At 48.7% G+C, this 27,477-nt stretch overlaps 1 long non-coding RNA gene across 10 annotated transcripts in view; it reads right to left on the reverse strand.

The window, feature by feature from the left end:
• The window catches only part of LOC102164818, a 230,832-nt gene that overhangs the window by 123,215 nt on the left and 80,140 nt on the right, over positions 1-27,477 (reverse strand). The gene's annotated exons all lie outside the window — the stretch shown is intronic.

Consider the following 27,477-nt stretch of genomic DNA (forward strand, 5'->3'; position numbering starts at 1 on the left):
TTCATGATTTACTCATTTGCACTTAGAAATTTTTAAACCATGTGAATGGGTTACCTATCAATAAATAAAAATTTTAAACATTATTTAAAAAACCCTATGCAATCACATGGTCACAGAATTAACTGATAGTGTGAGTTGTAAAAACTTTAGCCATTTGATCCAACGGATGTTCTTGAGCATAAGCACCTACCCTATCTCCTCTTTAAGGGCCAGGGTGAGTATGATGCCGACGTCACTTCCTGTCACTGTTCCTTCCTTGTACATCCAATGACAGTCCGGCTGAGCATGTGCTGCTTTCCCAGTATGGTTTGCTAGATTTTCCCCAGACCTCTGTACAACCTTTCCTCTATCTGGAGTACCCTTCCTTCATCTTCTTGAACCTCTTCCAATAACAATATCCATGTTCCTCTTCTTCCTGAGCACACAGCTGGACTACACTCCCCAGCAGCCATTGCAGTGAGGTGTGACCAAGATACTAAGTTCAGACCAATGAAATGTGAGTAAAGTAGGTTGCTATATCCAGGTTCAGGCCATTAAAACCTCCCCTGCATACTTCCTGGGACCCTGAATGACTTTATGGAGCAGAGTCACACCAACCTTCAGTCAATTGTGACAGGAGCAGGAAGCTGACGTGTATTAGCCTAAGCCACTAAGATCTGGGGTTGTTACAGCAATTGGCCTACCTGACTAATCTAAATAACTCTGATTCATTCTTTAGGCATCGGCTTAAACGTGACTTCGTCTTTTGGGCTGACCTGTTTGCCCTACATGCCTGGAGGTGGGACAGAAAGGTGACTGGACAAAACTGTAGGGTGTACCTAGGACTTGGATTAAGGTGAGGAGAGGGTAGACAGGCACCCACATTGAATATCACACTTGGCTGTAATATCTTGGGGCCTATGGCCAAGTTACCTAAGCAATGAGGTCCTACTGTACAACACAGGGAACTACATCCAATCTCTTGGGATAGAACATGATGGAAGACAGTATGAGAGAAAGAATACACACACACACACACACACACACCCCACGCACATATAGATACACATATGTATATATACATATGCATACACACACACATATATGTGTGTGTGTTGATATATATATATATCAACTGGGTCACTATGCTATACAGCAGAAATTAGCACAACACTGTAAATCAACTATACTTTAATAAAAAACTAATCTTTGCCGTTAAAAAAAGGTTTAACTGGTATTTGCAGCAAGAGGGATTTAGGGCTCCCGCCACCAAAAGACCATGAGTCCAGTGGCTGTGCCTGAATCAGTCTACCAGTTTCCTTTCCTAAGAGAAAGGCAACATCCTTTCTGGTGTGGGTTATAAAGGCCACATTTAATTTGCAAGAATGGGTTTTGTTTTTTTGTTTTTTGTTTTTTGAGGCTTTGTTTTGTGTTGATGGCTATAATGAATCAATCACCCGTTAACTTATATGTTCCCCTAACTTGTACTGAGCTCTTTCTCTGCAGTAGGTCCTGGGCTGTTGAGATTATAGAGGTTAATACCCAGCTTCTGCCCCCATGGGGGCCTACAGTCTAAATGGGGGACCAGGTACAATTCTAATGGGATGTGCTGATATAGTTAAATGGAAAGAAATATTTTTTCCTTAAGATTTGTAACTTTCATGTATAACGTAGCAGTGTCAATTCTATCATGTTGTATATTACACCTCTAGTGCTTATTTATCTTTTTTTTTTTCTTTTCTTTTCTAGGGCCGCACCCGCAGCATATGGAGGTTCCCAGGCTAAGGGTCAATTCAGAGCTGTTGCTGCCAGGCTACACCAGAGCCACAGCAACCCGGGATTCAAGCTGAGCCAGTCTGCAACCTACACCACAGCTCAGGCAACGTCAGACCCTTCACCCACTGAGCCAGGCCAGGGATTGAACCCGCAACTTCATGGTTCCTAGTCGGATTCGTTAACCACTGCGCCATGACAGGAACTACTCTGATCTCTTTTTCTACGAGTTTGTTTGTTTGTTTTTGAAGCATATCTGACATACAACACTGTGTTAGCTCCTGTTGCACAACACAGTGATTTGATATTTCTATACATTTCAAAACGATCACCACAATAAGTCTAGTTACCATCTGTCATTGTACAAAGATATTACATAGTTATTGACTATATTCTCCACACTGTACATTTTAAACTCGTGACTCATTTATTTTGCATCTGAAAGTTTCTACCTCTTAATTTCCCTCAGCTGTATCTCTTCTTCCCCTATGCTTCTCCCTTCTGATAACCTGTTTTTTTTTTTTTCTGTACCTATGACCCTTTTTCTGTTTTGTTATATTTGTTCATTGTTTTGTTTTTTAGATTCATATATATGTCAAAATCATAAAGTAATTTTCTTTCTCTGGCTTATTTCACTTAGCATAACTCCCTCTAGGTCTACCCATGTTATTATAAATGGCAAAAGTTCATTGTTTTTTATAGTTGAGTAATATTCCATTGGATATCTATAGCCACAGATAGATAGATACATGGTTGGATGTGACAGCTGCAGCTGTCTCGCCATTGTCACTTTGTGGGATGAGAGGATCAAGGCGGAGGTCAAGGCCATTGCACTAGCAGAGTAGAGTTGAAGGAAGGGTAGGTTTTAGATTTGGACAATCCCCCAAATTGCCATTTCCTTGTTGTTTAAGCCAGTCTAAATTTTTGTTTGTTTTTGTTCATATTTATTTTTAAGATAACTAGTAGAATGGGAGGTAGTCGTGTTATTTTTAAAACAAACTAAAACTAATGATTAGAGAAATGCAAATCAAAGTCAGAACAAGGTATCACCTTGCACCTGTCAGAATGCCTATTACTGAAAAGACAACAAACAACAAGTGTTGGTGAGGATGCGGAGAAAAGGGAACCCTTGTGTACTGTTGACGGGAAAGTAAATTGGTGTAGCCACTACGGCAAACAGTATGGAGGTTCCTTTAAAAATTAAAAATAGGAGTTCCTGTCATGGCTCAGTGGTTAAAGAGTCCGACTAGGAACCATGAGGTTGTGGGTTCGATCCCTGGCCTCTCTCAGTGGGTTAAGGATCCGGTGTTGCTGTGAGCTGTGGTGTAGGTCGCAGACGCGGCTTGGATCTGACATTGCTGTGGCTGTGGCATAGGCGGGTGGCTATAGCTCCGATTCGACCTCTAACCTGGGAACCTCCACATGCCGCGGGATTGGCCCTAAAAAGACAAAAAAAAAAAAAAAAAAAAAAAAAAACAAAACCCAAAAAATAAAACAAAATAAAAATCAAAAATAAAACTACCATATCATCCAGCAATCTAATTTGAAAAGATACATGTACCCCAATGTTCACAGCAACATAATTTACAGTAGCTGAGACATGGAAGCAACCCAAGTGCCCATCAACAGACAACTGGGTTAAGAAGATGTGGCATATATGTATATACAATCTATGAATGTGTGTGTGTGTGTGTGTGTGTGTGTGTGTGTGTGTGTATACACATACATACATACACACACAAACACAATGGCATATTACTCAGCCATAAAAATAAAATAAAATAAAAATGAATGAAATATTGCCATTTGCACCAACATGGATGGACCTAGAGAACATTAAGCTTAGTGAAATGAGTCAGAGAAAGACAAATACTATATGACATCACTCATGTGTGGAATCTAAAAAACAATACAAATGAATGTATATATAAAACTGAAACAGGTTCATGGACACAGAAATTAAACTTGTGCTTAGGGGAGAGAGATGGGGGAGGGAAAAACTAGGGCTATGTGATTAACAGATACACTCTAAAAAAAGAATTAAAAATAAATAAAAAATTTTAAAAAACAAACCGGAGTACCCATCATGGCTCAGTGGTTAATGAATCCTGAGCTGTGGTGTAGGTGTCAGATGCAGCTCAGATTTCGCCTTGCTGTGGCTGTGGCGTAGGCCAGTGGCTACAGCTCCGATTCGACCCCTAGTCTGGGAACCTCCATATGCTGTGGGTGTGGCCCCAGAAAAAGACAAAAAGACAATAAATAAATAAACAAACAAACAAAGTAGTTTTCAAGCGCAACCCAAATTTTTCTCAAGATATTTAAAGCTTTCATTTTTGGGCCCAAGACTCACTTTAGAACAGCAGGTCTGGAAGCCAAGAGGCCCAGGAATGAGTCGCAGCTCTAACCATGAGCCAGCAAGTCTGTGTCCCATTCTGGGCCTCAGCGTCCCCATTTTCTAAGGCAAGAAATGAGTGATCCTTATGGACTCTCCCAGCTGGCAGAGTCCATGCTTATCTGGGATGACTGGAATTTTGCCCCTTAGCCTCATCTTCCCAGGACTCACATGGTAAGCAACTGGACCATGACCGCAAATCTGACCCCTGGCTGAGAGAAACGAATGATGATGCTCCTCTCCATGACCGTGTTACCCTGCTAATCTCATCCAGGACATAACTATAGCCCAGGTCTAGGGATGGCGCAGGAGCAGAGAAAGGGGGAGGTCAAAGGGGGTTTCTATACCCTCCAAAATCCCAATTTAAGGGCCTGAGGGTAAGGTTTCATGTAAGTTCATTCCGTCATTTAACAAGCACCTCCAGAGTACATGGTGGGTGGGCCATACCCTAAGCAGGTGCCGGAGCTATGAGCTGCTAATGTGTCATTAGTACATACCCTGCATCAGCATTAGACGAGCATTATCTCACTCTCTCTTCACAATAACCCCCAGGGTCACTGCCATTTTTATCTGCTTTGTTCTGAAGGAAACAGGGACTCAGAGCGTGTAAGAAATATGCTCTGCGTCTCACAGAGCAAGTGCTGCAGCCAAGAGCTGAACCCAGGTAGTCAGCTTCTGACTCCTGGGCTATGCTTGTAAGCTCTTGAGAACAGCTCTTGCTATAGGAAACTGATCCCATCCGTCTTTTCATTGGACATGAGTGTGTATATTTTGGGTGCATCTACTTTATGCCTAATCTTGCCCTGGAAGCTGTGGGTTCAGCCAAGAATCAGACCCTCCAGAGCTCAGGCGAGGGGCTTCGAGGTCTCAATACAGAGTCTAGCTAGTGAGATGGACTTGAAGAAACACATGGCCTATTGGCCTGGTACCAAACATGGAGGCCTGTTCCTACTCAGGCCCAGAGAATTTAGCCCGCTAATTCACTCACTCATTCATTCGCTCACTCATTCATTCACTCACTCCCTCATGCACTCATTCACTCACTCCATGCACTCTTTCACTCTCTCACTCACTCAGAAGTCAGTCATTCACTCACTCCATGCACTCATTCACTTACTCACTCATGAAGTCAGATTCATTCACGCATGCCATACACTCATTCATTCTTACACTCACTCATGCACTCATTAATTCACTCACTTATGCAGTCATTCACTCACTCACAGACTCATTCACTAATGAATTCAAATTCATTCACTCACTCATGCACTCATTCATTCATTCACTTGCTCATTCATTTCCTAATCCATTCCCTCACTCATTCATTCATTATCCCACTCATTCACTCACCCAACCCCTTTGCCTCAAGCTGTACCCACCCTGCGCTAAGACCTGGGGTACAATCTTGAACAGGAGAAACCCAGTTAGGGCCTCACAGAGTTGAGGGTCTAAAAGGAGAGGCAGACGATCAACACAAAAGTAGATGAAACGGTTCTGGGGGGGGATGAGTGCCGTGAAGACAGTCAATTGGATGAAGAATTAGAGTAACTGAAGGGGTGGTAAGTGTTAGGAAGGCACCCAAGGAGATTACACGTAGTCAGAAAGATGAGAAAGGGCCAGACAACAGCATGTGCAAATCTTGCAGAGCTGGAAGAATGGAGCAGTGCAGGGGTTGCTTGAGGGCCTGTTTGGACCCTCTGTGGCTCCCATGAGGTTGGGGTCATGGTCAGGCCGAGACCTACATGGCCTGTATCTGTAATGAAGGATTTGGGCTTTCCTCCTGGAGCCGGTGCCCTCTCCCAAGCAAGGAGCCTTTCTTGGAAACATTCCAGTTCACAGACAGCTGTGACGCTCGTCGAGGCCCTTCCTGCTCCCTGGGTGGGGCCAGGCACCTGTTACCAATCCCTGCTCTCCCGAGTCAAGGAGGGCGGCCTTCCTCAGAGGACAGAGCTGTGGGGAGTGGCGTCCTTGGCTGGGCCTCACATTCCTCGGACCATGCGTCTCTTCTCCCGGGCTGGGGGGCTTATGAAACCATCTGTCCTATGGCAGAGAAAGGTGCTGAGATTGGCCTGAGGTCACTCAGCAGGCCCTTGGGGAAGATGGGTCTAGAATTCAGCCTCTTCTCTAGTTTCTGGCCATGATCCTCCATCCTTGGTTGTCTGTGGGCAGCGTACATGGCCCCTTCTGTTCCTCAACTCTTTGCCCAGCTTGGGCTTGAGTAAAGCAAAGTGTGGTGAAAGAGCAAGGTTTTTGCTACAGTTTTCTTTTATTAATGTCTAATGTTCCCTTTTCTGTAATCATTCATCCATCCATTCATTTGTTCCATGCAATCACTTATTCAATTGATTAAAGGATTACAAAGCACCCACTCTGTGAATTACCAGGAAGGACAGACTCCAGGAAGGAAGTAGAGACTCTGTTTTCTAAGAGCTCACACCCCAGTCGAGGGGTCAGGGCATGGCGGAGGGCAGAAAAGATGAGAGAGACAATTACAAACGGTTCCCATACAATGCGCCAGGATCATATAAAACACAAAAACAAATTACTGCCAGAGTAGAGAGGACAAAGTAACTAAGTGCTTGGGGAGTTGTGAAGGCTTCACTGAAGAGGTGACATTTGAGCTGGGCCTTGGAGGATCAATAGACATTTGCTAAGCAAGTCACGTAGGAGATTGGTGATCTGGATAGAGGGGCCCGCATGCGCAAAACACAGCAACATAGGAAGGAAACAGGATGGGACCAGGCTAAATTAAACAATAGCTGGAGTTCCCATCGTGGCACAGTGGTTAAAGAATCTGACTAGGAACCATGAGGTTGCAGGTTCAATCCCTGGCTTCGCTCAGTGGGTTAAGGATCTGGTGTTGCCGTGAGCTGTGGTGTAGGACGCAGACGCAGCTCGGATCTGGTGCTGCTCTGGCTGTGGTGTAGGCTGGCAACCACAGCTCGGATTAGACCCCTAGCCTGGGAACCTCCATATGCCACGGATGTGGCCCTAGAAAAGACAAAAAAGACAAAAACAAACAAACAAACCAAACCAACAAAAAAACAACTGGAGTGATGAATGTCTGTGTGCCTGCATATATTTAATTTTCACAAGCTGCAGAAGTATCATCTTATGGATGGCGAATTTGAAACTCAGAACAGTGAAGTCACATGCCAAAGGTCACACAGCTGGTAAGAGGCAGAGTCAAGATTCAGACTGGGTCTGCCTGACTCTGCTATCCTCTTACTCCTCTGTCTCAGGTTGAGACATAAGAATAAGGACAATCACACCAAGGAACATCAGGGAACCCTAACTTGTTCCAGAATCTGCAATGAGGTGGCCGGTAGTTTGGTGGAGGAAATTTCTGTTATCTTCCAGGTCCCGTTTCCTTGCTCTCCCTGTCAGGACTGAAGTCTTGGGTCCTGGCATGGCAGAACCCTCTTCCAGAATCCCTCTCTTCATCCATCCACACCAGCAGGCCTGGTCTCATCAATCTCGAGTTAAGACGGGCCACAGGAGGAACTGACATGGCCTTATTTCCAAAGATATTCCTGCGCCCCGAGCTGAGGTCTCAGAAACAAGCAAGGGGCCCCCACAGAGGTGCTGACAGGGGCTGCTGACCAGCCTGATCTCCGAAGCCAGGCAGCAGACTAATTACAGGCCGGCTCTGTAATGAGAGGTGAGCAGGCTGGTTGACAAGGAGTGGCCCCGGAGTAGAGGGGAGCAGGCGGTGTCCGGGCCTGCAGGAGTGCTCCAGTGGGGCCACCAGCTCAGCGTCTAGCTGGCTCCGGACCACACGCACACAGGCCCTCGAACGGATGAAGGCAAGATGGGAAAGAGAGCCGTGCCGAACACTGGCCATGGGCCAGGTGGTAAGCTGAGCCTTTGCCTCCACTTTCTCTTGTGATCCCCCAACCACCCAGAGGAACAGGTGGAATTTACTCTGTTTTACAGAGGAGAAAATGAGGACTTCCAGAAGCGAAGCAAATTGTTCTGACACCTAAAAATGGTAGAATGATGATTCAAACTTAGGTCTGGGGGAATCCAAAAGCCTGTTTTCTTCTAAGGGGGAACTGAAGGGAGAGGTGGGTCCATTTTGGATCTGGGAAACCATGGGAAGAGAGGAGAAGCAAAAAGCAGACACGAGGTTGGCTGGGGGCTGGCTGGGGAGCCCCCGTCCCCGTGCGCGGGGAACAGAGCCCAGGGCAGCCTTTCCGATGTTAAAGGCACAGGGTGACATTGGAGGCTGAGTGGTTTGGTTGCACACCAAGGGCTCTTGTACTTTGCTTTTCTTTCTTGGATGCCTTCCTCTGCTTTTCTTTGGGGTACAGATCCCTAGGAGAGCAAACCTCTGCTCAACCTCTGAACCAGGCTGAGATCGCCTCCCCTCTGACAGTCCTCAGAAACTCCATCCACACGTGTCTTCCTCCTTGGAGGGTCCAGGTGGTTCTTCCAGAAGAGAGCCAGGCCCCCTGGGGCCTTAGGGCCTGTTTAGGAGAGATTTCAGCTGTCAGGGTCTTGGCTGCATCTGTGTGGGCCAGGAAGCACTGACTAACCTCCCAGAGCAAATGCCGGGCCCTCGTGGCAGAAAAGCGGCCCCCACTGCAGTCCAGGCGCTCTCGGCCCCTGTCGGCAGCATTACCTGCCCCCGATTCAGCTCCGGGTCTGCTGAGAGGGCTGTGGGTGCAGCTGCTTCCTGGGCTCAGGTCACCGCATAAGCCCCAAGCTCTGGCTGGAGCCTGGCTCTCCCAGCCCTGCAGGACTCTTCACAGTACGTTTTGAGCATGTTTTAGGGGCTTATGAGAGAGCTTCTCACTCATGAAATGTCCACTGACAGCCAGCAAACACCTTTCTGTGTCCAAGATGCTCCTCTGCCTATTCCAGTGACCTGGCTGGGGGAGTGAAAGTTGAAGCACAATAGACCCTTTGAGTTCCCGCTCCTGGCTTTGCAACGTCTTAGCTGAATGACCTCGGCCATTTGATCTCACCTCCAGGAGCTTCCAGTGTATCCTTGGGCGTAAACTGGGGGTGATCATTGTTCACCCTCCCATTTGTTCACAATAGTGCTCAAAGTTGTGTAAGGCCTCCGGCTCTGGGAAAAGAGGTCTCAATTCAAATTCTGGCTCCGCTGCCTGCCAGCAGGGTCATCTTGGGCACCTTGTTTGGCCACACTAAGCCTCAGTTTCCCCATCTGTAAAATGGGGATAATGAGAGTCTCTAAGCCACAGGCTTGTGGTAAAATCAAATACCATTTCAAGTGTTCCATTAGCCATTTAATGTCTCTTCATTGAGCACCGACTCAGAGCTCACCTGCAGATGCAACAGCCCTGAAGATGCCGGGCTACTTGCCTTTTCCTCCTTTTTAGGGACACCATCTACTCAGACACAAATAATTATCTTTCATCATCCAGGAGTCAGAAGAGATGCTGTTGTGTTAGTTGCAAAAAGGGAAACGTCCCATGACAGTAGCTAAGGAAGCAGGCCAAGAGGGCAGGGCGTTCTGTCAGCAGCATGAAAGCTGGCGTAGAAGCTGAACTCACTAATGTCTACATGTGGAGATGTCACACAGTAGGTCTTCAGAACTGGGGTGGCTGGCAAGGGCAACAAGGGCCTCTGTTTCCATCCAGAGGGGTGGGTTTCATTCGTGGTACCAGCGGATGAGCTGTAGGATGGGCCCCCCCGGGGAAAACAGGTGGTGGTGCTGAGGGTCTGGAAGAAGGCTGGTGCTAAAGGAGATAGGAAGGGGGCGTGTGGATTTTGTTCGCAGAGGCTCAAATCACATCTTGTCAGCCCTGGCCACTTCCTCCTTGTGCAAAGGCAGAAGCAGCTGGCATTGCCACGGCAACCAGGCAGCATCCATTTTCCAATTTGCCCTTGAATTTTCTCTAACAATGGCAGAGCCACTGAAAACATGTCTAGAAAGTGAGAGCCACGAACAGAAAAATCACACCAGGGAACCACGGGGAGCTGACAAGGAACGGCGGTCATATCTCCTATCTTTTCGGTTAACCAGGAATGCAGCCAAAAGACATGGGATCAACCCAAATTCAGGCCGAGAGAAAGAAAGACTGAGATCCCGAGAGCAGGGATTACTCTTTGCATTGAGATCACAGGTACTGACTGCTGTCTGCCAGGCTCTGGGTTAGATGCTGGAGTGAGAGGCTAAGGTGATGAGTGGTTATGGGTGGGATGGAAGCACTGGGAACCTAGATTGGAGGGGACTTCATTAGAAGATTTCAGAGATTCAGATGCCCAGCACGTTCGCTAGTGCTAGGTACTTGGCATCAGAAAGGTGGCTCCATATCCATCATCCCATCCACCCGAGGAAGGTCCTGGGCTCTCCTCACCATTTTAGAATCAGCCGTGTTAGTAACTGTAAGTACTAGGAGCCACATTATTCAAAGTAAGAAGAAACAGATAAAATTCATTTTAATCATATATTTAGTCATATATATATATGATTATACAATTCATATATATTCTGTTTGCCCAGAAAACCCTAACACAATGGGTTTTCATTAGCCACTTCTTGAGTAAACAGGAGGAAAATTAATTTATGTTTTCCCTAAAAGTCAGGAAGAAATACAGTGTTTAAAGAAAGAACAGGGAGAACTCAAAATGGCAATCAATGAGAATCTTTCCTCTGAACAGATATTGGAGACACTAGAATTCTGAGGGGGGGATGGCTTTAAAGTTGAGTATGGGGTGGGGCAGGGATGGGGTGCGAGGCTGTGCTGGTGGGGAGGGCGGTAAGAAGGCTGACCCTCAGAGCGATGCCAGACGGGATCAGCGGGAATCGGACACAGACAGTGGGGAGGGCAGGAGACGGAAACCGAGTTATCGAGCTGAACAGCTAGGCTGGGGCCCCGGAGAGTGTGAATGGAGACCCCCAGGGTTGGTGGCAGTCCTGGCGCACAATGAATTTTTATTGGGACTTTGCTTGACTATTGGTACCTCGGGGCAAATGAACCAGACACCTGAGGAACAGGAACCTGAAATAAAGGGGTCCCACAGGGGACTCAGAGAGTGGATGAGCTCCCCAAGGAGAAGACCAAGGCCTGGGATGGATCCCTGGAGACACTAGTGCTGGGAAGCGGAGACAAGGAGCCAGCCAGAGGGAGGAAGGGGCTTGGCTGGCAGTGCCATGCAAGCCCTGCCAGGAACATGGGTTCATTCCTGAGACACGTCCCTGCTCAGGGGACACAGAGGCAGCTCCCTTACAACCACTGTGTGCTCTTGGCAGTGACTTCTCTAAGCCAAGCTTCCTGATCTGTAAGTCACGGGTAGTAATTGCCTCCACAGAGTTACTGTGAAGATCAGATGGGATTATAATTGCTAAGCATGAAGCACATCAGAGGTGCTTGATAAACCTCTTGGACTTCCTTTGTCAGCCCTCCGTCTTAGAGCACATGCCCCAGGTGGCCCCTGCATTCAGGGAAGAGCACACTGGCCTTTCCTCCCTCTAAAAGCCATCAGTGGGAGTCCTCATTGTGGCGCAACAGGTTAAGAATCCGACTAGTATCCATGAGGATGCTGGTTCGATCCCTGGCCTTGATCAGTGGGTTAAGGATCTGGCACAGCTGTGAGCTGTGGTGTAGGTTGCAGACGTGGCTCAGACCCCAAGCTGCTGTGTCTGTGGTGTAGGCCGGCAGCTGTAGCTCTGATTAGACCCCTAGCCTGGGAACCTCCACATGCCGCAGGTATGGCCATAAAAAAAGCCACAAAAAAAAAAAAAAAGCCACCATTGTTGGGCAGTCCCCGTGAACCAAGTGCTTTACACATAGTTAATGCTCTTCAAGCAACCCTCAGGGACCGCACTACGATTATTATCCCCATTTTGCAGATGAAGAAACTGAAGCTCAGAGGCCTGCCCAAAGGCACACGGCTCTTAAGCGCTGGAGCTGAGTTTCAGATCCAGGCTGCTGGACTCAGAGCCTGTTCAGCTCTGCTCAGCCTCCCTATGATGTTCTGCCACCAGACTCTGAGCTCCTTGAGGGCAGGAGGGGCCCTCACTGAGAATCTAGCCCAGTGGGAGTGGCAGATGCCGCGCAGGGAATTCAAACAGTGCCTTGGCCCCTCTCCTGGGCCCTCCATGCATCGTCTTGTCTCGTAACATTGAAGCGCCTTGTGGAGCAGTCTACACCCGGAACAACAACAACCAGAGCAATTTGACAGCTGAGAGGCAGAGTACTGCATTGACAGATTGCCAGGCCCACCCAGAGCCAGATGCTGGGCTGTGACTGCTGAACCCAACGCTTACTAACTTCGGGGGCTCTGGGCAAGTTACTTAACCTCTCTTGGCTCCAATATAAGTCAGGAAATGAAACCAGCCACATAGCGTAGGTTAATATAGGTAAAGCCTGGCAGACAGCGAGAGCTGAATAAAAGTCACTCATTTTCAGATGACGTCCCGAGGCTTAGAAATGAAAGCCAACAGCTGGCACTAATCAGGCATCTGAGATGTTCCAGGCCCTTTCTCTGCTCTGTATTCATGGATCCTCACCACCTGCTTGGGAGGCGGGGGTGGGGCATGGGGTGGGGTGGTCATTATTCCTTGTGACTGACAGATGAGGAAGATAAGGGGCAGAGAGGGAAAGGGGGTGTCCCAGGTGACACAGCGAAATAGCTAAGGCAAGACTTCACCTTGTTCCTGCCACGCCCTCTCCTGACCTCCGCACATCACGGAATGTTGAAGGGGAGCACAGACCTGCTCCCCAGATGGAAGAGAACCCAAAGCATGGGCAGAGGAAGAAGAGAAAGGAAGAGGATGGAGGAAAAGGGCAGGGCAGTGACATCTCATTGGTTGGACTCTGGGAGAGGAGTCTTTGAAATGCTCTGTCACTCTCTGCCATTAATATCCCCATTTCCCAGATGAGGAAGGTGAGGCTCAGCCAAGTGAAGGGCCCATCCAAGGTCACACAGCCTGGAGTTCCTGGTGAGGCTCAGAGGGTTAATGACCCAGTCTCCATGAGGATGCCGGTTCGATTCCTGGCCTCCATCAGTGGTTAGGGACCCAGTGTTGCTGAAAGCTGTGCCGCAGGTCACAGATGCGGCTCACATCTAGTGTTGCTGTGGCTGTAGCTTAGGCTGGCAGCTGGAGCTCGAATTGACCCCTAGCCTGGGAACTTCCATATGCCACAGATGTGGCCATAAAAAGAAAAACAAAACAAAACTACAAGGTCATACAGCCAATGAGCACTGAGCCAGGATTAGAACCTGATCTGACTCTAAATTCACTGAACATGGAGCCCTCCTGCCTCTGCCCAGAGCAGCCCAGAGGAGGAAGAGGAGGAGGAGGAGGAGGAGGATTTCGAGGCCTTTTCAGGGGACCAGAATGCTGCTAAATGGTGCTACATGGATTTAGTGGATTTCTGAATCCCAGGTGGATTATGCCAAGTATTAGTTCCCTCCCAGGAGAGAGAAAGGGGACGGGGGACAGAGCACGGGGTCTATAGTGACTGCTTCTGAGTCCCCATCTCCCTCCTCATGCTTCCATTCCAGTTTCAATCACACTGTCTGCTTTCTCTCTGTCTCCCCGCTGGAATGTCAGCTCCTAGAAGGAAGGATGGAAGAAACTAGTCTCTGTATCGCTGTACCCCTGGCAATGTACACAACTGGCTTGCTGAACTTGAACTCGCATCCCACCGTCCGCGCCACACACCTGCCCCATCGCTCCCTACCTCCATTCCCTTGATGTTTTTCCTCAAAAGAATGCATCCCTACTTGACACCAGATATTTATTTATCTGTTGGTTTGTTGTCTATCTCCATCACAGGTACTAGACGGTGACAATGAGAGACTGTTTTGCTCATGGCTATGAGCACTTAGCAGAATTTCTGGCACATGGGAGACACTCCATAAACACTTGTCAGATAATTAAATGATGAGTAGTAGTTACTCAGTATTTTTTTTTTTTTAAATCCATGACTGAGCACTGGAATCATATGCTGGGCAGTAACATGTGTTGTTACATTTACTCCTCACATGCAGCTTTTGAGGGAAGAACTGCCTACTGTCAACAGATCAGAGAAGAGAAGTGATCTGCCCAGGGTCACACATCTGGTGGCAGAGGTGGGATTCAAAGCCCGGTTCTACCTGACTGCAAAGTTATGCCAGTTCTCTCTGCTGCCTGTAACCTAATGAGGAAATCAGGAAAACGGAGTGCTTGCTTTGCCAGGAGAATGTGTGACCTCATCTTTTGGTTAGGGATAGATAGCTCACAAGATTTATGATCTAGTAACTGGAGGATAAGGACCAGCCAGGCTGATTTAAAGAAAGCGTTAGCTGCACCTGTTTAGTAAACAGCTATAAGCAATGGATGATGTGAGTGAACTTATCCAGAAGGCCTCAGGACAGCCCTGCCCTCAGGACAGCCCTGCTTTCATTTTCTGTTTTTACAGGGGCCCAGAGAAGTGAAGTAACTTGCCCAAGGCCACACAACCAGCTCCTGGGGAAGACAAGCGGAGATTTGATCCCAATCTCATTTGACTCCAAAGCCTGTGTTTTTCTCAAGCTGTTTCTTTTTATGTTTTATGCATGCATTGGCAGGTCCTGAAGCCAAACTGTAAAGCCATCCCATAGGAATCTGGTCTTATTCCCTATTCCCACAGGATTTCAAATCCTTGACAGCCAATTTCAACTTGAGTATGAGTTTAATAAGAATTTCAGTAGGACCCTCTGGAGACTGAAACACCTTTGGGGTCCCGTCAAATAAACCTCTAAAAAAGTTCAAGATTTTGAGCAGAAGATCAGGTGTAATCAGTAACCATGATCCTACCTGCCTGGTGCCAGTGCCCTTTCCTGGGAATAACCCTGTCCCGACTACAACCACTGGATTTTTCTCCACAGAGGCCATGCCTTACATGACCCTGCTCCCCAACCTCTGTTGATTGGTCCAAACTGAGCCAATCATGGTACACTCCTCCCTTAAGCAGTTTTGACTGGTCCAATCCAGACCAATCAGAGACCTTCCCTAGGATTCTTTGAATGGGAATTGAGGGAGGAAGTTAGTTCGTCTTTGGTGTCAGGATGTACGAAATGTTGGACTCCAGAGTCAAGAGGTGGCAAATTTGCAGAGAGATATTTGAGAGTTAAGAAAACCTGCTTCGTGCCTCTGAAGACACGTGAGGCTGATGTGTTTGTTGGGGGACAGGGGCAGTGTCCTCTGCAGATGCACTGTGTAGTGCCACAGACTGCTTCCCCAGTGGAATTTCTCCATGGAAACGCTGCCCACACAGGGGCCAACCTCACTCTGGCCCCACAATGCCCTTCAAAGATTAGTTGTCATCCCTCTTCTGGCCTGAGCCTCGCCCCGCTGGCCCTGGAATGGCAAACCCCAGAATTCCTGGCTGGGCGGGGAGCCCTTCTGTTGTCATCTGAAATTCACCCACGGAGATATCCCACCCACATCTGCTCCCTTCCCTCCTGGAGCCTGGGTGTGCTCATGCATCGGGCTCACAGCCGCACTACACACACAGGCGCAGGCACACATACAGACACACGCCTACTCCCCCTCTCACAGCAGGTTCCCATTTATAGACACAAATTCACACTTCGCAGAGTACTTTCTGCCCTTGAATCCAGCCCTCTCACTTCCATGTATGTGCACACACACTCTCCCGCATCCGCACACGGGCACAGGAGCACCCGCAAAAGCCCATGGCATCCCACACGCACGCTCACATTCACACCACACCCCCACAGTCCTCCTTTCTGGGACAAAGTAGACATTCCCTGAGAGAGCCATGTGCAAAGAGGGCAGAAGAAAGTCAGCAGTGGATCGTGGATTGGGGTGGGGGAGGAACACAAGGCTGAAAAGGAAATGGGCTTTAAAATCCCAGAAATTAATAAAAAGGTAGTTTTATTAATAATCTTGTTTCATTCCGAGACCAACACCATGAGGAAGGTACCATTTGGACTCTCGCTTCACAGATGAAGGCTTAGAGAGGGCTAAGTGATTCACCCAGGGGCACACAGCCACCCAGTCACAAGCTGGGTCCGGATCACTTACCCAGTGTCTGAGCAAGGGCAAGTTCACCTCTCTTATCAAGACTAAGGTAGATCTGCGAAATGCAGTTAAAAGAAGTGTTCTCTCATGCCCACTCCCTCCCACCCCCACTGCATCAGATGCAGATTGTGTGATTCCATTACACACTTGGGAGGTGTGAGAAACTCGAGACGCCTGTCAAAGCATTTCCAAAGAGCCCACCTGATTGGATCTGAACGACCCAGATGGGAACCTGGAGGCTCAGAAAGGTGAGTAGGTGGCTAAGGCCATCCCCAGATAATGGTGGGACTGGCCCAGGGCACCAGGGTTTCCCCAGGGCCCTGGGTTCTAGTGGCACAGATTTCTTCTCGCCTTCTCCATCCAGGGAAGGGTTTGCTCCCCTAGAGAAGTAACAACCCCTGCTACCTCCAGCTTCCCCCTCCTTTCTTTTTTTTTTTTTTTTTTTGTCTTTTGTCTTTTGAGGGCCGCACCCATGGCATATAGAGGTTCCCAGGCTAGGGGTCTAATCGGAGCTGTAGCTGCTGGCCCATGCCAGAGCCACAGCAATGTCAGATTCGAGCTGCGTCTGCGACCTACACCACAGTTCACGGCAATGCCAGATCCTTAACCCACTGAGTGAAGCCATGGATCGAACCTGCAACCTAGTCATGGTTTGTTCCTCATGGTTGTTTCTGTTGTGCCATGACGGGAACTCTGCCCCTCCTTCTTTCTTTCACTCAGCTGATACTGAATGAATATTCCATACCTGCTACCTGCTAGGTACTGCACTGGCCCAGGGCTAGAGGTTCCCCCCAGCCCTGCCCCCATGAGCTTGCATTCCTCCCGCCTGTGTGTGGGGGAGGCTGAGGGCAGAAGTTCAGGGACCCTTTGGGGGGCCTGTGGACAGGGCCCCTTGGGGTCCAGGAAGGCTTCCCTGAAGAAGAATGATGCCTTCTTGGATAACTGGGGATTCATTCGAAGGAATAAATGAAGTGACAGTGGAGAAGGGGGTCCTGTCCTGAGGCCCAGAGGTTAGGAAGGCAGGCCACTGGGAGAACTCCCCCTCCCCCCACAACCTACCCATCAGTTGGCTCTGGGGACACAACCCTGCACTGCCAGTGCCTCTGAGGCCACCAACTCTTGTCAGAAGGGGGCTCTGTCCAGTGTCGCCAAAAGGCTGGCTGCTGCAGGGCTCTGCACCCCCACCCCCCAGCTTTCCCTGTGCCTGGCCTGCCTCCCTCCATCTCCAGGGAAGCAGGATTCATTCTAGGCCTGGTTTATTAGCCTCGTGCTGGAATCATCCCAGATGCTGGCGCTGGTCTCATTCACTGACCTGCCTGAGGGCCGGGGAAGGAAATTCATTAGGTGGGGAGAGCTGGCGGCCGGGCCCATCTGTCTGGGCATCTGTCCCTCCTCCTCTCCCCTCCTCCCTCCCCTCCCCAGCCGTCCCCTTCTTTCCTCTCCACCTGCAAAGGGAGGAGTACTGTGCCTGCAACACTGCTCAGGATCACCAAGGCAATGACACCACTGAGCCACTGGGTCCCCAGGGGAGGATGCTGACCAAGGAGAGGGGGCAGAGGGCTCCCTCGGAAGCCCCTCAGAGCGCCCACCAGCACTGCATCCCCAGGCTCCCGGGGGGCCCAGCCCTGGCTGAGGAGACAAAGCATTTTCCATCCAGGGATGTGGAAACTGCTCTCCCAGTATCTGAAGGCAGGTACAACAGGCCTGCCTGGTTTTATGCAAAACGTGTCTTTAGGAACAGGTCCTATGGAAATTGGATCTCCTGACACGGACTTTTCCCTTTGAAGCTGAAGGAAGGCAAGAGGGGACTTCCAGAGCTTTCTCATCCCAACCTGGGGCAAACAAGATGATGCGAAGGGGTACAGGAATCCGTGCCTTTTATTTTAATATGCATTAAATAAAAATTTAAAATATATACATCAATCAATAGCAATCGAATCTTTGATTCCATAAGTTACAACTGCTTTGAATAAAGCTTAAATATATGATTTACATTTTTAGGAGCAGACCAACTTTTTAAAATGCTAAGTAAATAACAGTTCTAGGAGGAGTACAGATTTGGCAAAAACATCAACGTTTAGGGCACGTTGTTTTAAATGAGCAAGGCAGTGAATGCATTGCCAAAGTTAAACTTCTGGAGGTGAAGCAAAACTGGATTAAGCCAGCGCATTCCGTGCAGGGAGACGGCACCCCTAGGTCACCTGCTCCCCCAGCACCCACTCTCCTCAGCCCACAGAATGGAAAGCACTCAAACCAGAGCATGCCCGTGTGCAGTGACCTCACAGCTTTAAGCAAACACGGCCTCGGGTCTCAGGAAATATTTAGGCTTAGTGACTGGCTGGCAGGGCAAAGCTGGAGGACCTCTGTTCCTGACATCTGGCACCACGATGCCAGCAGAGGGTTCAGGGTGAGCCTGGGTCTCACTCCCCTCCCTCTGTTATCTCTTCTGACCTAAGGAGAGGTCAGATGCTGAGACCCTTGAAGGCTGCAAGGGACACATGAAGAGCAGAGTTTGCAGCTTCATTTGTGTTGGCAATATCCTGGGTCTCTCTCCCTCCCTCCCTCCCTCTCTCCCTCTCTCTCTCTCTCACACACACGCACACACACAGAGTAATCACTGTGCACAATCACCACCATCTATGTGCACACAGACACACGGCGTACATCGTCACAGGTACACATTTATGGGCAGACACACTGTATACTACAAAGGGCTCTCTATAGACACCATCCACAAACATCTGTGTACATAAAAACACACCAACACACCTTCGCGCGTGCACTCACGTCTACAGACTCATCTCATACATACACAGCTACAACAGCGATGCCCGAAGTCACCTCCATATACACACACATACGGACACAGCACTAACACAGGCAGAGGTAAGCGAGCCCACAGACCTGTCAACATGGGCAAAGAGAGAAAAAAGGCACCACGTAAACAAAGAAGACACCCCCACACAAAGACACACAGCACACTCACACACTTATCCGCTCATCCATAGATCCACCATGATGCATACAAATCAGCACACGTGTTGGCGAACACCCACCCACACCCAGCCACACACCCACACCCACACGCCTGCAAGCACACGCTCGAGCACAGAAGATGCAAATGTATACTCCCAGCTGTGGTACAGAACAGCCACACCTTTGGCTTGCCACTGTCACATCAGACATAACAGGATCTGCTGCCCATGTGTCCCCTCTGCTGCCAGCTTCCCAGCTCACAGAGGAGGCCCTGGAGCTGGACTTGAGCCAGGTGTCACAAGGAGAGGGGGAAAAGAGAGGACCAGAAACTACCTGGAGTAGTGGAGTCAAGCAAACCAGAGTTCCAATGCTTCCCCCGCCTCCCCAAGGCTGGGGGCCTTGAGCAAGCTCCCTTCACTTCTCTGAGCCTTGGTTTTCTCATCTGTAAACTGAATGTGATGATGGGCCTATAACTCAAAGACTGCGGTGTGAGAACGAGGTTGGATGGTGTGTATATAGCACTTCGCAGGGCTCTCAGCACAGTTCGCACACTGTAAACCAGGATTTCTCAGCCTGCTGCTAAAGACATCTGGGGACAGATAATTCTTTGTTGTGGACGTGTGGTTGGAGGGTGTGTAGCAGCAACCACCAGATTCCAATAGCACCCTCCTTCCAAGTTGTGACAACAAAAAATATTTCTAGACGCTGCCAAATGCCCCGGGCGGGGCGGGGGACCTCCCCCTGCTGAGAACCACTGCTGTAATGGTTGACAGTCATTCTTATTTTTGTTGGGAGTATTGTCGTCATCATTGTTAGGATGACGTAAGCTGTAAGCTATAAGACAGTCAGAATGGAAAGGGGACCCAGAGCGGAATGAGAACACGCCCTTGTTCCAACAGCCACTTCCCTCCTCTCTCTCCCCCTGCCCCTGCCTTTTCTCTGCCTTTGTGCCCGAAAGTACCTCATCTGACCAGGCCGAGTTGAGCAGCTGCTGGGGCAAGTGGGGAAGACACCTGCTGGGGAGTGGGGAGTGAGGAGTGGGGTAGGAATCACTTTCTCCAAACAAGAACATTGGCCAGGAGCACTTATGTGCCTGGAAACCAGGCTTTTGGTGAAGAAGTTCAGGATGCACCCCCGCTTCTGGGTGACCTTGGGCTCCGTGAGGGTTGGGAGCTGAGACTGGGGAATCCAGGAGCGAAGAAAGCCACTTGGGAAAGCAAAGGGGGCAGGACACATGACTTCTTGGAAGGTAACCTTGTCACATCTATTAAAATACAAAATATTCATCTTTTCAGACCAAATAATCCCTTACATGGGAGTCTGTCCAGCATAACAAATACCAGTTTACAAGATTTATATGTATCGTGTTTATTGCAATGCTATTTGTAATAGCAAAGATCTCGAAACAAACTTTGCATGTCCAGCAATGGGGACTGGTTGGGTAAATTATGCATCGCCCACCCAATGGAATAATAACGCATTTTTAAAAAGGAATTAGCCATATCACCAATAACCTGGACTGATGTCTAGAATATTGTAAAATGAGGTACAGATACAGAATAATGTCAATAATGGGATCCCATTTTTTTTGTAAAAAAGCAACTCAAGGAGTTCCTGTCGTGGCGCAGTGGTTGACGAATCCGACTAGGAACCATGAGGTTGCGGGTTCGGTCCCTGCCCTTGCTCAGTGGGTTAATGATCCGGTGTTGCCGTGAGCTGTGGTGTAGGTTGCAGACGCGGCTCGGATCCCGCGTTGCTGTGGCTCTGGCGTAGGCCGGTGGCTACAGCTCTGATTCGACCCCTAGCCAGGGAACCTCCATATGCCGCGGGAGCGGCCCAAGAAATAGCAACAACAACAACAACAAAAAGACAAAAAAAAAACCAAACAAAAAACAAAAAAACAAAACAAAACAAAACAACTCAAAAGCCCTGTTCTGTGTGTTCGAACTTGAAGACTGCTACCATCAGATGCTGGGCAAGAAAAGTGGGATGAAATCTGGAGCAATTACTTTGTGTGTGGCTGTGAATACACAGATGGATATGAGTATGGCGCGTGTTCACTTATGGCAATGAGCGAACCGTACTGTGTTCATTTTTGCAGAAGAATTTAGCAAGGAACACTGTTAAATGAAAAGAACTCAGGAGTTCCCGTCGTAACTCAGTGGTTAATGAATCTGACTAGGAACCATGAGGTTGCAGGTTCGACCCCTGGCCTCGCTCAGTGCGTTAAGGATCCGGTGTTGCCCTGAGCTGTGGTGTAGGTCGCAGATGCGGCTCAGATCCAGCGTTGCTGTGGCTCTGGCGGAGGCTGGCAGCTACAGCTCCGATTAGATCCCTAGCCTGGGAACCTCCATATGCTGTGGGTGCGGCCCTAGAAAACACACAAAAAAAAAAAAAAAGAAAGAAAGACAAGAACTCAGTACTGAACCAGTCTCCAAGGTTGAGCTTTTAGAGTATCATTCATTCATTGATTCATTCAACATATACTTCCCAAGCAGGTGTTGCTCTAGGCACAGCACATACAACAGGAAACAGGATGCATTCCTGCCTCCTGGAACTCATGTCCCTGGGGGAGAAGCAGACAACAAACAGATGAACACTGTATAAAGCCCTTGTGAGGTCATGTGTACATGAAAAACAGAGCAGGGCGGGGACCAGAGAGTGATGGTGGTAGCCTGTCTTCTAGACAGGGTGATCAGAGAAGGTCCCTGGGCACAGATCCAAAGGGACTGAGGGAGCCAGGAGCCAGGGGGACCCAGGCAAGAGTGTTCCTGCAAAGGACCCACGAGGGCAAATCCCTGAGCGCCACGCTTGAGGTGTTCAGACACAGAAGGAGGTCAGTGCAGGAGACGGTGCTACGCAGGCAAAGGAAGGACTTTGAACTTTAATGCAGAAGAGGAGGGCGCCTTTGGAAGGTTTTGGGCAGAGGAACACAATGGTCTTATTTTCCCCTGGCCAGACTGGCTGCGGGGTCTCAAACATGTTCTAGAAGAGCAGGCTCCATCATTTCAGGACTTCTTCAAGACTGCCGCCAGCCCAAACCCTACCCTGGAGGCTCAGAGGAGAGGTCCAGCTGAGGTCTGGGAGGGCTCAGGCAGGAATTGAGGGTGCCATACGACACCCCGATCCTTCTCGCACGCTAAGCCACAAGGAGATACCATTAGATGTGAAGCAATGAGCACACGCTCTCTGTTGCTAGTGGGAGAGTCCTCACAGGAGGATCCTTCTGGAAGCAGCTTGGCATGACCCAGGTCAAGTGAACACACACACGCCTGGGGAGCCGCAACTGCACCACTAGCTGTGTACCCTCCAGAAACTCTTGCACGCGTGGGCTGGGAGACACACATGTGTGCTCAGTAATACTGTGCACAATTGCAAATATGGGAACATTTCAGATGTCACAGAGAGGAGAACGTGTGGACAGCGATATTCCTCCAAAAGAACACAGTCCAGCAGTGAAGACCAATTCACCGCCACTTGCATGGGCTTGGGGACTCCCAAGCCCTAAAGTGAGTGAAATAAGCAAGTCACAGAACACATTCAGTCCTATTCCATTTATACAAAGTCCCCACGCAGCCCAACTACACATTGTCTAGGAATCCATAAAGAGGTCCTAAAAATATAAAGAAAAGCAAGGGAGAGATGAACACTACATTCAAAATAAGCTTGGCCTAGGCTTTCTAATTGTCTTTAAAAGGCGAAAATAGTTGCTACTTCATTGCATAGCTCACTTAAAAAGAAGCCAACATTTAAGCCTGTCTCTGACTTATTTGATGATTAAGGTAGAGGATGCAGTCAGGGCCAGAGGATGGAGGGGTTTGTAGGTCATGGAGAGAAGTGTGGGTTTTATTAACAGTGCCCTGGGGAACCACCATCATGTTTCAGGTCAGAGGAGTGACCAGGCAAGATTTGCATTTTACAGAAATTTCTCAGAGTTCCCATTGTGGCTCAGTTGGTTAAGAACCCAACATAGTGTTCATGAAGCTGTGGGTTTGATCCCTGGCCTCACTCAGTGGGTTAAGGATCTGGAGTTGCCATAAGCTGCGGGGTAGGTCGCAGATGTGGTTTGGATCTGCCATTGGTGTGGCTGTGGCACAGGCCGGCAGCTATGGCTCCAATTCAATCCCTAGCCTGGGAACTGCCATATGCCGCAGGTGTAGCCTTTAAAAAATTTATTTTATTTTATTTTTTTCTCTCCAGCTGCAGTGTCAGGAACAGATGGAGAAGGAGCGAGAGTGACCATGGAGACGGGCTGGGAGGCTGTGGAGTCACGAGCAGAAAGAGGGGAACTGATGGATTCTTGCGACGTTTCAGGGAGGGTCACACAACTTGGCGATGGCTTGAATTTGGGGCTTGAGAGAAAAGATGAAGTCCAGGGTCATCCAGGTTTAGACTTCAACAACTGGAGGAGAAAGTGGTGACATCTGAAATAACTGAAGAAAAAGCCACTGGGAGGGGAGAACCCTTTAATTGAACAGGACTTCTGGTTTCTGTCTTGGTCCCCACATGGAATAAAGGGACCAGCCTGAGCTGCTTGAAAAGTCACCTCTGCCCCTGGCAGGGGCCATGGTCTTGGCCCGCCCACCCCACAACCCCTCTTTCCTTGCAGGCAGTTCTTTCCCAGGGGCTCCCTCTGCCCTTCGTGCAAACTCACACCTGCGTGTGCCCAGGCCTACGTGAAGCCTTAGGGGAGTCTAGGTTAGCCGCCGAGCTGAGGACCCCAGTACACTTGGTGGTGGTTGTTCCTCTGCTCTCTGGTGATGTTTTCTAGTCACCTGCGTTTTGCAAGGTTGGAGGGAATCCTTAAAAATCTGTACTGGCCCATGAGCTACCCCAAATCACTTTTTGGGTCTTCTAAAAGTTGTATATCCACATGAAAAGCAACTAAACATATTTCCTTTTTCCTGAGTATCATCTGAATTGTTTTAACAATTTGCTTTTCCTAGAGATGATAAAATGGAGTGTTTAATCCAATGGTCTTTGGAGTCACACAATTCTGGGCTTGTGTGAGGTCTTGGTGTGTGACCTTGGGTGAGGTTACACAAGGCCGGGGGCAGAGTAGGACCTTACTTAATGGAAGGTAGAATGATTTAAGGATGGTGAGAAAGAAGAAGAGAATTTTGGTGGAAGAGCCCTTAGAGATTTTCCTGCCACTATATAGGTGGGGTAAACTGAGGCCTGCGGAGATTGAAGGGCCTGGTCTAGGAATCCCATGAGACATAGAATTGGGGAGTAAATGCCACAGCCCGACTCCTCTAGTCCAGTTCTCCCTCCAGACCTCCTCTGGGAGAGCTGAGGACACTAGCAGAGGCAGCAGGATCTAAACAATGTGTTTTCAGCTGACTGCAAGGTTGGCCTTGAGCAGAGGGGCACCCAGGGGTCCCATGGGCTGAGTGTGTCTGCCTGTTTGAATAGGATAGGCAGCATGATGATTAGAAAAACAGCTGAAGTAGTTGTTAAAATTTACAAATCAGGAGGTTTCATATAAAAACTGAATTTTCTTTTTTTTTTGTCTTTTTTTTTTTTTTTTTTTTGTCTTTTTTGCTATTTCTTGGGCCGATCCCGCGGCATATGGAGGTTTCCAGGCTAGGGGTCTAATTGGAGCCGTGGCCACCGGCCTACACCAGAGCCACAGCAATGCAGGATCCGAGCTGCGTCTGCAACCTACACCACAGCTCACGGCAACGCCGGATCGTTAACCCACTGAGCAAGGGCAGGGATCGAACCCGCAACCTCATGGTTCCTAGTCGGATTCGTTAACCACTGCGCCACGACGGGAACTCCTAAAAACTGAATTTTCTGAATTTGATACTCAAAAAATCAGAAGACATGGCCACTCTGGACCTGTATTCCTTCATGGCAGCAAGCAGTTGGAGCTGACCTGGTACAGCTTCCTCTGGATGACTCTGTGCTTTCTAGTTTGTCACAGTCTCCACCCTTCCCTATTGCCTCCTGGTTACTACAGCCTGGTGTTGCACAGTGTACCATCATGCTTGACCTACTGTGTTTTGTTTTTTTTTCTTTTTACGGCCATACCTGTGGCATATGGAAGTTCCCAGGCCAGGGGTCGAATTAGAGTTGCAGCTGCAGTTGTAGTCTATGCCACAGCCACAGCAACACTGGATCTATGCCACAACTGTGACCTATGCCACAGCTTACGGCAACACTGGATTCTCAACCCACTGAGCCAGGCCAGGGATTGAACCTGCATCTTCACAGAGACAATGTTGGGTCCTTAACCCACCGAGCCACAATGGGAACTCTGACCTCTGTGTTTTGAGCATGGGGCTTGTTTATGTGACCTGTCCTGTCCTGTACTCATGCATTTATGACTCTGGCCCTAGAGTGTCTCTTTTTAGGAAATAGAGCTATAAACATGTTCTAAGCCACCTGTACCATATTACCTTCTGTTGTATAATCCTGAGTCATTGCTCCCAAGTTTGCAGCAAATGAAATTTTCCTCCTCACATCAATTTGGAAATAGAAAATCCTGCTGTGGTCACAGTTGGGTCCTTTTTCTAGATTTCCCAATTTTCCTCTTCATTTGGATCTTACCAAGAGCTATGGTTCCCACCTTCTCATCCTCCCCCATCTCCTAACCCCCTTGCCTGCTCATTAAGTGCCTCTCCTCCCCTCCTCCCTATATAAGCCCAGTCCTGTGCTCTGCTCCCTATGGTTTGGATGGGCTTGCCCTTCCTTTCTGCATCTGGGGGCCAAGAGGATCCAAGGAGAGATAGCATTGCCAAGTGCACGCTTTACCTGGAGGTAGGGCGGTGGGTGGGGTGTCAGATTTCTTAAATTTCTTGCAGTAGGAAAGACAATCACCTCCTTACTCTTATGGGTTGCTCCACCTTCCCTCCATTTTAGAGATGAAGAAATTAAATGTCCTGTCTATTTGGAGCCTCTACCTAGATCTGTGCCACTTTCAAATTTGCTCTGGCCTCCCAACCAGCCTCCCTGCCTCTGCCTCTTCCCCTTCTGCCCCCTTTTTACCCTGCCTCATGTGTGACCAGGTCTCCCCTTGGCTTAAATGCCAAGAAGAGCTCCCCATCACCTCCAGCACAAAGCCTAGGGCCTAGTAGGGTCTAGACCAAGTAGCCCAAGGCTTAGCAGCCTAGACCAAGTAGGGTCACCAAACTTCCCAGCCTCATCTCTCACTTTCCCCGTAAGCAGTGGGCATGCAGGCCAGGAAGCCATAAGCTTTCACTTGGTCTTCTGCTTTGCCTGTGCTTCTTCCTCCATCAGAACAACCTCTCATCCATCCTTTAGGAATCAGCTTAAACACTACCTCCTCTCCAATGCTTTGTCCCACCAAAGTGGTTAGATTATCTTGCTCTTCTGTGCTCACATCCCTCTGCTGTGGTCTCTGTGGTTGTGCTGTGTTTGTAAATCTGTCTCCCAGACTCTGAGGCTCTCAGATAAGGACCTTCTGGTTTGTTTGACCCTCAGGACTTGGCATAGGGCCCGGCAGGAGGAATGGCTAATGAACACTTGAGGAATTGAAACAGTGCAGTACTGAATTTCAGCCAAGACACAGAAAAGGTGTTCGCAATTGGAAGAGGCTGTCCTTGGCTCTTTTGAGAATGTCTCCTGTTTCATACAAATGGAAAATCTCTGACCTCAAGGAGATGATCGTGGGCCTCCTCCCCACTTGCCTGCAGGCCCAACGCCCTTGATCTTTACTCCCCTCACAGGAACAGATCTTTTCATTAAAGACACTATACCACAGAATGCCTTGAGTTACTACTGACCATTTTATGGGTCTAGATCTTATGACTCCAAATGGACAGTAAGCTCCTCAAGGGCAAGTCTGGTTATTCATCCATCCATCCATCCATCCATCCATCCAACCATCCATTTATCCATCTGACCATCCATCCATCCGACATCCAGCCAGCCAACCGTCCATCGTACCATGCATCTATCCACCTATCTATGCAACTATCCATCTGACCATCTGTCCATCCAAATGTCCAATCAAGGATCTTCACTGTACCATACACTCCAGAGGGTACTAAGGATAAAATGGAAAGCAAAATCAGATGGGACCTCTGTCTTTACTGCAGCTAACAGTGCAGTCTAGTGCAGAAGACACGTAAACAGATAATTACAAATAAGTGTAAAATATCAACTGTGACAAGTACTTTTGAAGGAGAAATCAGCAATGCTTTAAAGTTCTGTAACAGGGGGATTGGTCCCGGTGTGAGGGATAGGAAAAGCCTGGTATGGCAGCAGTAAGACCATGCGGAAGTGCGGTACAGATGAGCGGGTGCTGCAGAACTGGAAGGCCAAGTGCAGGAGCCCTCTCTTTGTGTATTAGCAACAGTAAGCCACTGGCCTGTCTTTAGCCAGGAGTATACCACTAAGC

This window comes from Sus scrofa, chromosome 16 (genome assembly GCF_000003025.6).
Source record: "Sus scrofa isolate TJ Tabasco breed Duroc chromosome 16, Sscrofa11.1, whole genome shotgun sequence".
NCBI classification, from domain to species: domain Eukaryota; kingdom Metazoa; phylum Chordata; class Mammalia; order Artiodactyla; family Suidae; genus Sus; species Sus scrofa.